The sequence below is a fragment of the Mobula birostris genome, chromosome 9 (genome assembly GCF_030028105.1).
Source record: "Mobula birostris isolate sMobBir1 chromosome 9, sMobBir1.hap1, whole genome shotgun sequence".
Taxonomy (NCBI): Eukaryota; Metazoa; Chordata; class Chondrichthyes; order Myliobatiformes; family Myliobatidae; genus Mobula; species Mobula birostris.
This window is the reverse complement of record NC_092378.1, coordinates 43457910-43472942: the sequence shown is the minus strand read 5'-3', so window position 1 is coordinate 43472942 and position 15033 is coordinate 43457910. Positions and strand designations below refer to the sequence as shown.

General features: G+C 42.8%; 1 pseudogene; it reads left to right on the top strand.

Annotated features, from left to right (window-relative positions):
- The first annotated feature begins 537 nt into the window (after positions 1 to 537).
- The window catches only part of LOC140203293 (uncharacterized), a 67430-nt pseudogene continuing 52934 nt past the window's right edge, over positions 538 to 15033 (top strand).

The following is a 15033-nucleotide window of genomic DNA, read 5'->3' as shown; positions in this document are numbered from 1 at the left end:
TTCAACCACAAGTGACAAGCTGTACTACTGGCACAACACATAAGCCACTTGTCCCTGGGAGGGTTAAAGCATGGTCTTCCTGACACTTCTTGCAACCCTGATTCACATTGTGCACTCTTTCAGGCCCACCGCACTGCTCCCTACCGAGTGCAGAGGTTGTCACAGATGTTTTTGAAACCCCACACCACCAACGTGCTGTCAAAGACAGCGATACATAATAATTCACTCTGTGGAAATGGCCACCTTCTCTAAAAAATTAGACACTCTTTTTAAGGGAGGAGACCTCAACAAGAACAACCCACTCACTAAATTGAATCCAATCATAGGCAAAGTTGGCCTGCTCAGAGTTTGAGGAAGATTTGAGCAGCTCAGAGATGAACCCCATTATTTTGCCTGGCAAACATCACATCTCCATGTTGCTCGTAGGCCACTATCGAGAGCAGGTGAAACATCAGGGATGCATGTTCACAGAAGGAGCCACTGGAGCTGCTGGTATATGCCCGATCAGTAGCAAAAGATGCACAAGTAGCAACTTACATGACTCTGTCACTTTTCACAAGCTGCATGGAAATTGGAAAGGTGACTGATGTCAGAGTTGCTGGAGGAGTGACTAAGCAGTCCTCAGCCTTCACAAACACTGGTCTGGATGTCTCTGGTCCTTGGAGACGTACAAGAGGAGGTCTAGCTCAGAGCAAGCGAAGGGTTGTGACCTTTACTTGCCTAAGCACTCGAACTGTTCACAGAGAAGTGACTGAGTCTGTGGATACATCTAGCTGCATTAATGCTCTGAGATGGTTGTTGGCCATCTCAGGTTCCTCTGAGAGACTCTATTCTGACTGTGGTATGAACTTTATTTGTGCTTGCCTTGAACTTGGGCGCCACAAAGTGACAGAAGACTCCATAATGAAAAGGTATACAGTATCAACAGCCAAGGGTGCACTTGGGACTTTAATCCATCACACTCCTCACGTATGGGCAGTGCTTGATTGAAGTATGAAAAGGAATATTGGACTCAATGCTGATGCACACAAGATCCTCCAGCTTAAACGTTCTATGCACTCTCATGGCAATTATCAACTTGAGGCCATTGTTTCCAGTCTCCGCAGATGCAGGTTCATCTTTCATTCTCCATCCTGCAATGCTCCTCACACGTAGATACGGTGCACCATCCCCAACAGGGCACTTTACAGAAAGCAACCTCTATAAATCGCAAAAGCATCAAGTACAGAATTTAGCTGATCATTTCTGGAGGTGATGGAAACAAGAATATTTGCAGATACTGCAAGTTCACCACAAATGGCAAGAGTCATGCTCCAACATTAAAGAAGGTGATACTGTGCTTCTGAATGACAGTAAAGCATCCCGAAATGACTGGCCCATGGAATTAGTAACACACGTTTCCAAGTGAGAATGAAAGGAGTTGCAAAATAGAGCTCAAGGTGACAAAGCAAAGGTCAAGCAACAAGTTCTTCAGGCCTGTGCCTGAGAATGTTCTTTTTCTGAATAATTAGAACAAAACTTTGTAACTTGTTCCATTAACAAATCAGGTAAACAATAGTTTTGGTTCTACTGCAGATCATGGTCTCTCTTTTGGAGCTTGCTTGGTGGGTGGTGGACGCTGATGCTTCCTGCTGAGTAGGTGGGGGGGGGGAAGAGGGGGAAGGGTTGATGTTTTGCTGCTGCTAGCGTGTGGGAGGAGGGAGAGGGGGATTTGGGCTCCTAACATTTTTCTGTTATTCATTCTTTGGGGTTCTCTTCAGTTTTCTTGGATGCATGTGAAGAGCAAGAATTTCAGGTTGTATACTGTATACATTCTCTGATATTTAATGGACCATTGAACTATTTGTGGCACCTTTATAGATGCCAAGTAGGGACTGCTCTGGCTAATTTGTTAACTAACAGACCTGAGGACTTTTATTTTGAAATTCAGTTGAACCACAGCAGGAAGTCAGCCATCTTTGATTGTGGTAGAGTTTTTCAGTCAGACTGATGCACACATACATAATCCTGTGCTGCCTTTCTTTAGTTTGTGCCATCAAATTCATCATCAGGAAGTGTTGCTCTAGTTCATAAAGGAGAGCACTATCTGAGCAATATTTTGTGTTAATATTATGTAAAAGTTTATTCTCAATTATCTGTATAGTGTTTGACCAGCCTTGGTAATTTAAGGAATGCTTACACGATATTAATCTTCGTGCTTACTTTAAAACTTTGTTTACTCACGTTGCATATCATTTTTGGACTTTTTACATATAAGTCTAGCATCAAGTATTCCTAATTTCTTTAGATTGTGTGGCTCAATAATCATCCCCTGCATTAAGTACTTACAGTATTGTAGCCCCCCGGCCAGCCTTAGGGTCTCTCGGCTCACTGTCGTCTAGGGAAACAGCACTTGGCCCCGCCAAACTGAGTAATCAGTTTGTGTGGATGCTGTGTGATGTACCCCACCCCGTCCAAATACCAGACAATACACCAGAGACAATTAAATGATTTACAGTTTATAGATATTACTGGAACTATATAATTAATAGAGAATAAAATATAAAAGGAAAATAAAATGCGCCACATTTATCAAAGTTCAGTCTCTTCGTGCACAAACAGTTGGAGCTCAGGACCCTCCGTCTTCACCCTGCGACCCCTTGGACCACCCCGACCCGCTGCCTGGCACCAACAACGGTGGTCGACCAGACGCTCCACACGAGTCCGTCTCCGCCTCCTCTCCTCGCTGAACACCCTGGACCTCAGCCTCCTGCTTGGGTCTGACCCCGTTAGTGGACTCACAGCACCTTGTCCATCCTCTGTCTCTCTCTCCCGCCTTCTCCCCAAAAACCTGCGCATCACAATATCTTACAGACACACAGAAAGCATAACAACTATCCCAATTGGTTCATTAGGCCTCTTATCAATAAATAATCCAAAACAAACTACTAGCGGGAGGACTTTCTCAGCATTTAATGTAATAGAGAAGCCAGTTTAATTATAAAATAACAAAGAAGCCATTTTAATTAGACTACACAGTTAACATAAAAAAGGAAACCCCTTACACTATTTTTTCTGGTTCTCTGAGTTTTGCTCTTATTCAACTTTACATGTGGGTGCTACCCAATAAAGCACCTGGAACTTGGACACTATATCCTGACTCCTGTGTTCAGTTGAGCCGAGTTTGGCTTACTGTTGAATTGTTTATCTCCTACTTTGCACACAAAGAGAGCAGAACACAGAGCGATTTTGCAATTGTTTTGTTAGCCTGTTCAGCACACACCAGGAAATTCAGCTCCAAATGTTTTTAAACCAGGATTTGTGTTTGCCTTAACACAAATTTTCTATCTTAAAATTCCACCAATTAAGTTCATAGTAGTGTACCTTGCAAAATTTGTCTCCAGTGAGATTTTCAACATTCCCCCCCCCCCCGAAAATCAAACCTGCAGACCTTTGTTTATTGTTATTCATGCCCTGGATCCTACTACTTAGGCAAACACTTAAACTATATCTGTCCTCAGTGAGATCTGTGACTTCAGATGGTTTTCAGACATCTCACAAATGGTTCCTCACTGTTGTATTTGGAAAAGTCACCAAATCTCCAAATCAAACAAGGGAAGACCATATCTACTTCCCCTTCAGTTTGCAGGGGCAGACATTCACCTGCATTACAAGCTTGTCCAAAGTTCTGCCATTCGTAGACTGCGCCCACTTACTTTCACAGGCCTCTTTGTCAAACTCCTACCAGTAACATCTTGAGGTACCCCTGGAGAGTCTCTGTAGCTACTGTGGACACCTTCCTGCACCAACCTGTCGAGATCTTTCTGACCATCAGGGTATATTATCATACCCTTGTCCCATCATGGCAGCATCAATTCTTCAAGTGGAACAGTTTTGAATGCAACCTACCCATGTCACCAAACCCTGAACTTCATGCTAGTTGACTGAAGTGATCACATCCGTTAGACTATATGTTGGCAGATGTGAGAACTTCCAACATATCAGCAATGAATGACATACAGCAAAGAACAACATCCAGTGCAGCTTCATCAAAGTTGGAGTGCTATGCTGCTTCATTGTCTTTTACAAGTAGTAAGCTTCAGCACCGAGTTATCTTGACTATTGATTAAAGAGTAGGCATCCTGATAGGTGGAACAGAGTTCTCAGTGTATTGTTGAATGAGCATGTGGAATAACATGCATTAAGATTGATGGTAAAACAATGCAACTTATGTGTCCAAGGCAATATTTGCATATTTAGACAAGTAAATAGTTACAAATGTCAAATGAAACATTAAGTTTTGCAGCACAAGATTCTGCTGTTCCACGCCAGCAAGAGCTGCTATTGACTAAAGATCACATATTATCCAAGCATAGCGTTATGAGTACAGTATAACTTGTCAGTGGCACCTTGTGGACATTGCATTTATTGCAATATTCACTTAACCACAAGGAATAGGTTGGAATCTGTTTCGAGTCAAATTTCTATATGTTTTGCTAAACATCAAGGATACTCCAATTTCTCCTGTGTTCTCATGACAATAGAACCAGCAACAGTAGCTGAGACTACTTCTTGCAGCATTCCAGCAGATTGACTTCATGAAACAAGTGGAGAGCTCCTGCTATTCTTCCAAGCTGTTACAGAAACATTATGTATGGAATCAAAGTATTCCAGAAAACTGAAGCAATTGTAAAAAATGTGGTTTAGCTATTGTGTCTTTTTCAACTAAATAGAAGATCTAGAGGGAACTTTCAGCTGGAAATACTGAGCAAGAATAGGAGGGTAAGCACAAAGTAATCTGCAGATGCTGTAAAAGATCAAAGCAACACTCTCAGTACGCTGGATGAACTCAGCAGGTCGGGCAGCATCAGTCAGAAACGATGAGTCGACGTTTCGGGCCGGAACCCTTCATCAGGAGGGTAAAGTTCAGTTCCATTTATTCAGAAGAATGAGGAGACCTTATGGAAGCATATAGAATAGAACTATGAAAGAGATAGGTAAGTTAGAGACAGCACACTTGTTTCTACTGGTGAGACTAGAACTAAGGGTTATAGCCTCAAGATTCAGGGCAATAGATTTAGGATGGAAGAAGAGGAGAAATTTCTTCCAAGAGAGAGGTGAATCTGTAAAATTCTCTGCACTGGGATGCAGTAGAGACTACCTCATTAAGTATATTTAAGACACACTTAGATAGATTTTTGAACAGCAGGCAAATTAATGTGTTATGTTTTGTAACTTTGAAAAACATTGAACTCATTCAAAGGAAGACATTGGAGTCGGAAATTTGAGTCTAACTTTGAGCTTATTTTTAGCGAGGCATGCATGTATCACATGGTAGCATGATGACGTACGTATAACCCGTAATGAATTATTTAAATAAACAAGAATGCATTAACAATATATATACGCAAAATTACTCAAATATTATTGAACAATTAAATACACAACACTTCTCCCTGCTTAGCTATAAACTCCGACTCAAAACATCTCATCTACATGCACAGTATACCCACCCACCCAGCCAACACACTTTTTGTTCCTCTTCCCTCCGGGAGAAGGCTCAGGAGCTTGAGGACTTGTATGACCAGATTTGGGAACAGCTTCCTTCCAACTGTGATAAGACTGCTGAACAGATCCTGACCCGGATCTGGGCCGTACCCTCCAAATATCCAGACCGAACTATCGGTTTTTTTGCACTACCTTACTTTCCTTTCCATTTTTCTATTTATGATTAATAATTTAAATTTTTAATAATTACTATCGATTTGTAATTCAGGGAGCCAGAAGCGCAGAATCAAATATCGCTGTGATGATTGTATATTTTAGTATCAATTGTTTGGCAACAATAAAGTATAAAGTATAAGTACTATATAATAGGAAAGGTACGTCGCACCCGGAGTTTCTCCGGTTAGCGGATGATTTCCCTCCACGCCTCTCTGACGTAGTGGGGAACTGCATACGAGGCAATTTACAGCAGTGGTTTGCCATTGCCTTCTGCCGGGTGAGCTTGCAAAGAGAACAGCAGCTCGTAACCCAGCACGGATGGAAAGCGTGCAGGGAAGCCAGCTGGATTCGAACTCGGGACCTTTCGTCCCGAAGTCTGGCACTGATGTCACTGTGTCACCAGCTGGGTCATACTATATAATACAACAATGATATACAAATATCCACAGCACTGTAACTTTTAAATTGTCCCATTCAGGCCTAAAGATTTAATTACTGTGGAGGATTTCTTACTCTTGTGGGATAAAATGGCTTTCCTGCTATCTGGACTATTCCTCTTCTCACCCTGTCTCTTGCAAAAACGCCATCCCCTTCTCGCAATTCCTCCGACTCCGCCGCATTTGCTCTCAGGATGAGGCTTTTCATTCCAGGACGAGGGAGATGTCCTCCTTTTTTAAAGAAAGGGGCTTCCCTTCCTCCACTATCAACTCTGCTCTTAAACGCATCTCCCCCATTTCACGTACATCTGCTCTCACTCCATCCTCCCGCCACCCCACTAGGAATAGGGTTCCCCTGGTCCTCACCTACCACCCCACCAGCCTCCAGGTCCAACACAAGTCTCTGTAACTTCCGCCACCTCCAACAGGATCCCACCACTAAGCACATCTTTCCCTCCCCCCCCCCCGCTTTCTGCAAGGATCGCTCCCTACGCAACTCCCTTGTCCACTCGTCCCCCCCATCCCTCCCCACTGATCTCCCTCCTGGCACTTATCCGTGTAAGCGGAACAAGTGCTACACATGCCCTTACACTTTCTCCCTTACCACCATTCAGGGCCCTAAACAGTCCTTCCAGGTGAGGCGACACTTCACCTGTGAGTTGGCTGGGGTGATATACTGCGTCCGGTGCTCCCGATGTGGCCTTCTATATATTGGTGAGACCCGACGCAGCCTGGGAGATCATTTTGCTGAACACCTACACTCTGTCTGCCAGAGAAAGCAGGATCTCTCAGTGGCCACACATTTTAATTCCACATCCCATTCCCATTCTGACATGTCTATCCACGGCCTCCTCTACTGTAAAGATGAAGCCACACTCAGGTTGGAGGAACAACACCTTATATTCCATCTGGGTAGCCTCCAACCTGATGGAATGAACATTGACTTCTCTAACTTCCGCTAATGCCCCACCTCCCCATCCGTTATTTATTTATATACACACATTCTTTCTCTCGCTCTCCTTTTTCTCCTCTGTCCCTCTGACTATACCCCTTGCCCATCCTCTGGGTTTTCCCCCTCCTCCTCCTTTTCCTTTTCCCTGGGCCTCCTGTCCCATGATCCTTTCATACCCTTTTTGCCAATCACCTGTCCAGCTCTTGGCTCCATCCCTCCCCCCCATCTTCTCCTGTCATTTTGGATCTCCCCCTCCCCCTTCCACTTTTAAATCTCTTACTAGCTCTTCTTTCAGTTAGTCCTGACGAAGGGTCTCAGCCCGAAACGTCGACTGTACCTCTTCCTAGAGATGCTGCCTGGCCTGCTGCGTTCACCAGCAACTTTGATGTGTGTTGCTTGAATTTCCAGCATCTGCAGAATTCCTCGTGTTTGCGTTCCTGATAAGGGGAATCACTTTGCATGACAGGTGAGACGTGTTGCTGTGAAACAAGCTTAGGTTCTAGGATCTCCTCCGTGGTGGTTGTAAGAGTTGACTCTGGTTCTGAAGGAAGTGGTTCTGATAGTGGTAGCCACCTTTCTTCTTCCTTTTACTTCTAGTTTGTGCATCTTGATCTTGGGAAGGTGCATGTAGTTCACTAGAGCATGCTCTTCTTCATCCTTCCATTACAATCCCTTTACAATCTGCTCTCTCCCCTTGGTGTCCAAATCCATAACATCATCTGATGAATCTTCTGTTTCCGTACCTCCATTGACTCCTTTCTTTCTCATCTTTCAATCATCCAGCTGGGCTTTGGACTTTGCATCAACTTTTACAAGCAGCTTTTGTGTCGTCCACCTGAAGTTCATGCAATATACTTAATGCACGTAGAGTAGATTCTGGCTCTTCATACTCACAAAACCCAAATGCTTGCAACTTTCCTGAAGCTCCTTGAACACACTTGCAACTTAAAACCGAGCCACATTTTGCTAGTAACTAACTGATTAACATTATCAGAAGCTTTCTCAGATATATTGCCTCCAAAAATTGTTGTGGCCGGACCATTGCTTTCATCACTTTCACGGTCCTTCCTTGGTCCAATATGCTTTCCAACCGGAGGCATGAGGTTGGCACCAACACTGGTTTGTCCTCTGTTGGGCAACAATTCAAGATGTACAGCTTGGAGACAGTTATGTCATCATCCAGTACCTTCCTTAATTCACTTTCAGTTGACTCTATTGCAGCTGTAGGTGTCTCAGCCAATCATGTCCCCACAATGTTTGTTCTCCTGTTTTTACCACATACAAGCCCAATGTAGCTTGTTGTTTGTTACAAATGTAACTACCACAGGAGTTACCTTTTTCCAATATAAGTTTTTAATTGGATACCTGCAGGCTTTATTTAGAATCTTTAAAACTCTTTTTGTGGAATGACTGAAGCAGCTGAGCCAGTGTCCAATTTCATTTTAATTAATCTGCTTTCCTCTGCTGGTGCAAGCCATATTGCTCGTCTACTGTTAGTTTTCACATTTTAAATGTCAAGGCTACCCTGTCCTGTGTCACTCGCATCATCAGATTTTTCATCAACAGCACGCAGATTAGTGCTCTTCTTAAAATTACAACCTGACTTTTTAGCGTTTTCTCTTCCCTGTACAGTCCATTATTTTTGTCTGCCCAACGGGGTCTTTGTATGTTTCCTACTTTGTTTCGTTTTCTACAAGTTTCGCCTTTAAACCTGCGTTTGTTTGGTGAATCCTCCTTGTTGTGGTTTGGAGTCTCATGTGCCTCAATAACCCGGAGACCTGTGCTGGCTGGAGTCAGGGCCTTATGCTTTGGCTGTTGGTAGGGTCACTCATGCCAAACAGGTCAAAGGATTGAAGCCAGACTATGAGCACTCCACCAGTCCCCAGGTTGAGGGATTCAGCTCAGGACTAATAATCCTGACTGGTAAAACAAGATTGTTATGGAAACAGCAATGAAGGATCCTTTTACATCTGAGTGTGACAGTATTCCTGAGTCTCCACCCAGGACCTTCATGACTGACAGTAGTGAAAACCAAGAGGAAGTTCCCAGTGGCCACCCATTTTAATTCTACATCCCATTCCAACATCAGTCTATGGCCGTCTATACTGCCGCAATGAGGCCACACTCAGGTTGGAGGAGTAACACCTTATATTCCATCTGGGTAGCCTCCTACCTGATGGCATGAACATCGATTTCTTGAACTTCCTGTAATTGAACCCCCCCCCCCCACCTTCACCATTCCCCCTTCCCAGTTCCCTCTCTCACAATACCTCCTTACCATCTCATCACCTCCCTCTGGTGCTCCTCTCCCCTTCTCTTACTTCCATGGCTTTCTGCCCTCTCCTATCAAATTTCCCCTTCTCCAGCCCTTTATCTCTTTCACCAATCAACTCCACAGCTCTTTATTTCACCCCCCCCCTGGATTCACCTATCACCCACCACCTTGTACTTCTTCCTCCCCTTCCCCCAGCTTCTTATTCTGACCTCATCTTTTTTTTTCCTTCAGTCCTGATGAAGGGCCTCGGCCTGAAACACCAACTGGACTCTTTTCCATAGATGCTGCCTGGCCTGCTCAGTTCCTCCAGCATCTTAGTGTGTGTTGCTTGGATTTCCAGCAGCTGCAGATTTTCTCTCGTTTGTGACTCAAATACGTCCAATTTGTTGTTGCTCAATATCTTTCTACTCCATTTTTCTGCAGCTACTCCATTTTTCATCCATTGCCCCTATTTACCTCCTCTGACCCCTTACCTCTCCCTCCATCCCTTCTGATCATGTAACTGTCTCTTACATTCTCTCCCTCTAAATTTCTCTTCCCTCATCCCTACTCCTTCTCGCGTGTGCCATCCTCATTTGCGCCTGCTTTACCTTCTGCAATTCATTCTTTTACCTTTCCAATTCAATCCTCATTTTAGTCCTCTGCTCCTCCACACTCTGCATCGTGCCTCTCCTTTTTCAATGTTTCCCGTCTATCTGTCAACTCCAAACAAACTAGACCGGGACACTGTTCATGATTTTATCTCCACTTAGTAGTATTGAGAGATTCCAATGAACCTTGAGGCCTGGGTATTTGATTCCATCAGTTGCATCCTCTGCTGCAGCTGACAAAGGGTCTCAGCCCGAAACAAATGTTTATTCATTTCTATCAGTGTTGCCTGACCTGCCGAGTTCCTCCAGCATTTTGTGCACGTTGAACCACATCCTCTGCTGCCTGAGGCTTTGAGAGCTCAGTTCTCGATTTCAGGTCTCAACCTAATCAACTCTGCCATCGTCTGCAAGACCTCAACTCTCAGCAAATGTGTGTTTGGTAGATTCCTCCCACATCAGGATTTCCATGTTACCTCTAAGAAGCTTCGGGTACGCTCTTTGGTGTTAAATTTCCTTCTGTATAGCTCTGTCAAACTCACACCACTTGCAAAGGGATGTTGAAGCCGCCCTTTTATGAACTTAGGGCACATTACACATCTCCAGCACAGACCGCCACTATTCCATCAGGTATTGCATTGTAAAATTGTTCACACTTCAAACACAACAGTATGGTGTTCAAATGCTGGCAATTAAGCATTATGATAGAAATAGTACTCCATAATTGTACTCTAGAAACATTACAATGTTTCAATACTTTTTTTTCCAGCATATCGCAAAGTATTTCAGTTTCTATGTTTTAACTGAAACTCAGATTCACAAGTAGACAAAGAATATCATTGGAATGGAAATGGTTATACCTCTTGAAGAAATAGTGCCTATGCAGTTACACAAATAATATGAGGTAAGGCTGGTACAGTTTACCAAACTAAGTTACATTGAATTTACAAGTGTTTTCACATTTATTCCAATGGAAAAAGCAGTCCAGATTCAGTTTAGTTCATTATCATATACACCAGGGTGCAATGAAACTTCTCACTCATGTGAAGCTCACAAAATAAACAATATATCTAATACTAAATACAAAAAGAGCAACAGACACCTGAATGGTGCAAAGGTTTCAGGGCTTTGGAAGTATTACAAAAAGAAAGTCTAAAGTGACAACAAAGGAATAATGAAGAGATATAGAGTGAAGAATCTATGAGAACTGCAGCCACACCAAGAAGGGGATGTGAAAGAAGTGATTGGTTCAGAATCTGACCCCACAAGGGAAGAAGCTGCTCTTAAGTATAGTTATTTGGGCCTGCAGGCTTCTATACCTTCTCTCAGAAGGTAGTAGTGAGAAAAGAGAATGGCCAGGGAGGCAGGCATCCTTGTTAATGCATTAACGTTCCTGAAGCAATACAAATTGAAGCTTTGTATGTTCTGCTTCTACATGCTTAAAAAGCATTAGTGCTTTTTGTTGTTTCACTCGCCCTGCTGGAAGCTCATTTGAACAGCAAAAATTGGCTGTGTTGTGCATTGGTCTCAGAGCTATAGTGCAGGCGCTAATGACTTGTCGTATTTAGAGGACAATAACTTATTGAGTTACCTTTCCCACTGAAAGTATGCAGACCATGCATATCATGTATCAGAGTGTACCACCAACTTAAAGCCAGTGATGCCAAACTAGACTTCAATAACGCATCAACATCATATTTTCAATGCATGCAGCAGATTAAATGTTAGCAGTGGAGAGGAGCCACTGTTCAATCAACACCTTTTTATAAAAAGGGGATCATCAAAGTAAATAAGTTGCTATTTAATTTCCAGCATGTAATTTAGAATTTCCCAGTTGCTTTTGTGTTTGCACAGGAAACAGTGTTCTAAGCGCTCACAGGGAAGACACAAGGAACAAGACAACCTGACAGAAATGGGAGGAGGAATTGGGAACAGTGTTCATCAAATGGTGGCCATGTACACCATGCACCATAAAACCTTACACCCACCTCAGAAAGGTACTGTGCATGTGGTCGGTGTTTCAGTAAGGAAATCCTTAATGAAATCTGCCACTTGCCCCAACCCTAGAACAGGTTGGGACTGAGTGTTTAGGCTGAGCTTATCTTTACTCTGCAATGGGAAACCAGGTAGAGATGGATTAAAAGGATTGTAATAGGTGCCCGCTTACATTATCAGCAGCCTATGAATTGGAAGATTAAGACAAATTTCTTTGATGTTCTTAGCCCAGTTCAACATTCAACATTCTCATGTCCATTCTAAATAAAGCAAGTGCCTTCTCCTCCCACTTGTTTTTTTCCCCACCCTGCTATTTCTGGTTATTTGTTACCTTGTTCCATAAGAGAGATAGGGGTGTGTCTGTAAGTCCAGTGCTATGCCTGAGTGATGTGTCTTCCAAAGCTGGCTAATTGGTACTGTTTGAGAGATTTGAGATGTTGATCAGGATATGTTATGGAATGGTAAGAAAAGTGATGTTAGAAACTGGAGTTGGCCTGATAAAGGTGAGGACGTATTCTTGACTGACAGAAGTTGTTGATAGGTAGGTGGTGGAAGTATATATATTGACCAATGCCTGAAGTGACTGGCACAGTATAGCAAAGATCACAACATTTATGTAACCTTCCTGAGCTTCTTGCCTGACTGAGACAAAGTGGTAATGTCATGAGTGTTGTGGGCCTGTGTACCTGTATTTGTTAATTGTTATCTTATCTAGAGTTATTAAGCCCTTGTGCTCTCTGTTTCACCTTGTTAAGTTTGTTTTGACTGGCACGGGTTTTCTGTACTGTGATCATTGAAAGCGGACTCCTGATTTTGATTTATTGTGGGGTCCTTGTGTTTCGAGGATGATTCGTTCCATGATGTCACTCAGTCGAGCCACTGAGGTCCTGTTGGGGTTCCTGTGGGGTTTCTGTCTCTACATGGGAGTCTGTCGTTCCTCCGAATCTGGCTTCAGACATTTATCAGCACACACTGTGACAAGTAGAGCCTCTGCCTGACAGTGCCAATGACGAGTTCAAATCTGATCTACAGTGTAGAACTTGCCCATTCTCCCTGTGTCCAAGTGGGCTTCTGTCCACCTCTCAAAAAATGTCCAGATTGGTAAGGTATTTGGCAAAACTAAATTAACTCAAGTGGGTAGACAAGTTGTAGAAACTGAAAAGAGTTGAAGAGAATAATAATGGCATTAATATAAAAGGGTGCTTTAAGACCATAAGATATAGGAGAAGTAAGCCATTCAGCCCATCAAATCTGCTCCACTATTCAATCATGGACTGATCCAATTCTTCTAGTCATCCCCACTCCCCTGCCTTACCTTGTTGAAGGCAAGGGGGTGAAGCAATCATTTGAAAAGAATTGAACCTTAATTCTGCTAAATTGAATTGCACCTGAAAACAAGTGCAAAGATAATGTGTCTGACTAAAGTAGTTACTCTGCATCTCTGTTCTAAATGGATGTCCTTCAATCCTGAAGTCATGCCCTCTTGTCCTAGACTCCCCTACCATGGGAAATAACTTTGCCATATCTAATCTGTTCAGGCCTTTTAACATTCAGGATTTTTTTTAATGAGATTCCTCCCCTCATTCTCCTGAACTCCAGGGAATACAACCCAGGAGCTGCCAGACGTCTCTCATACGGTAACCCTCTCATTCCTGGAATCATTCTTGTGAATCTTCTCTGAACCCTCTCCAAAGTCAGTAAATCCTTTCTAAAATAAGGATCCCAAAACTATAGTCAGTGATGACATGATGGGCTGTACAGCCTGTCTAGCAATAAATATTATCAACATGTCTTTCCAGGGTTTCCACCTCCTCTCAGCTTCCCGTGCCAAGATTTCCAGTGTGGCATTTAAAATCCTGCAGGACACGTGTTGTGTAATGTCCAAGGCCACTACAGTGATTTCCACCATCTGTTCGGAGCAGAGAGCCAGCTGTGAAGGATTGAGGCCAATTTTGATTAGAGAAAGCTTAAATTGGGGCAAGCAAAATCAAAATTACACTCTTCACTAATACAATATTGTATGTACTCCTCAATGTTGTTAGTGTTGATGTGAACTTGAACTCCTTTCCAACCATTTCCTTTGTTTCTTTGACCTTCATCCTTCTCTGCAAATATACACCATGACTACTTTTTCAATTTTACACAGTTTCAAACAACTATGTATTATTGACACATTATCATTGCACTTGTTTTCAGGTGCAATTCAATTTAGCAGAATTAAGGTTCAATTCTTTTCAAATGATTGCTTCACCCCCTTGCCTTCAACAAATTTTTCAAACTGACTGGCATGCGAAATAGAGCACAGTTGTTACAATCACCAGTCAGTCACTGTGTGCTGCAGCACTGCTCATGATGAGAAGGAATACTGTAATTCATTATCACTCCTCAATGTTTCAGCTCAGACTTTGGTTGATTGAGTAAAACATATTTGAAGAGGAAAACCTCAGACCTAGCATAATCTCAGGGCTCTCTGGGGAGCAATGATCCTTGCCTTCCTACATGCTTCCGAGATCTATACTACTTATAGCAAGCACCTCAAGTGACCTGAAAATGTACCAGGATCAGAATTAGCGTTATTATCACTGACACACATTTTTCATTCTGTTTTTCTATTTGTTTTTTTTTGCGGCAGCAGTACTGTGCAAGACATAAAATTACTGCAAGTTGCAATAGATAGATTGAATGAACAGACTTTATTACTTACGTCCTTCACATACATGAGTAAAAAATCTTTATGTTACATCTCTATCTAAATGTGCAACGTGCAATTTATAGTAATTTGTGATAAATAGTATGCAAAACAGGACAGTCAATATAACATAGAAATACAATTGTGTTGGCATGAATTAATCAGTCTGATGGCCTGGTGGAAGAAGTTGTCCCAGAGCCTGTTAGACCTGGCTTTAATGCTGCGGTACCATTTCCCGGATGGTAGCAGTTGGAACAGTTTGTGGTTGGGGTGACTTGGGTCCCCAATGATTCTTTGAGCCCTTTTTGCACACCTGTCTCTATAAGTGTCCTGAATAGTGGGAAGTTCACATTTACAGATGCGCTGGGCTGTCCGTACCACTCTCTGCAGAGCCC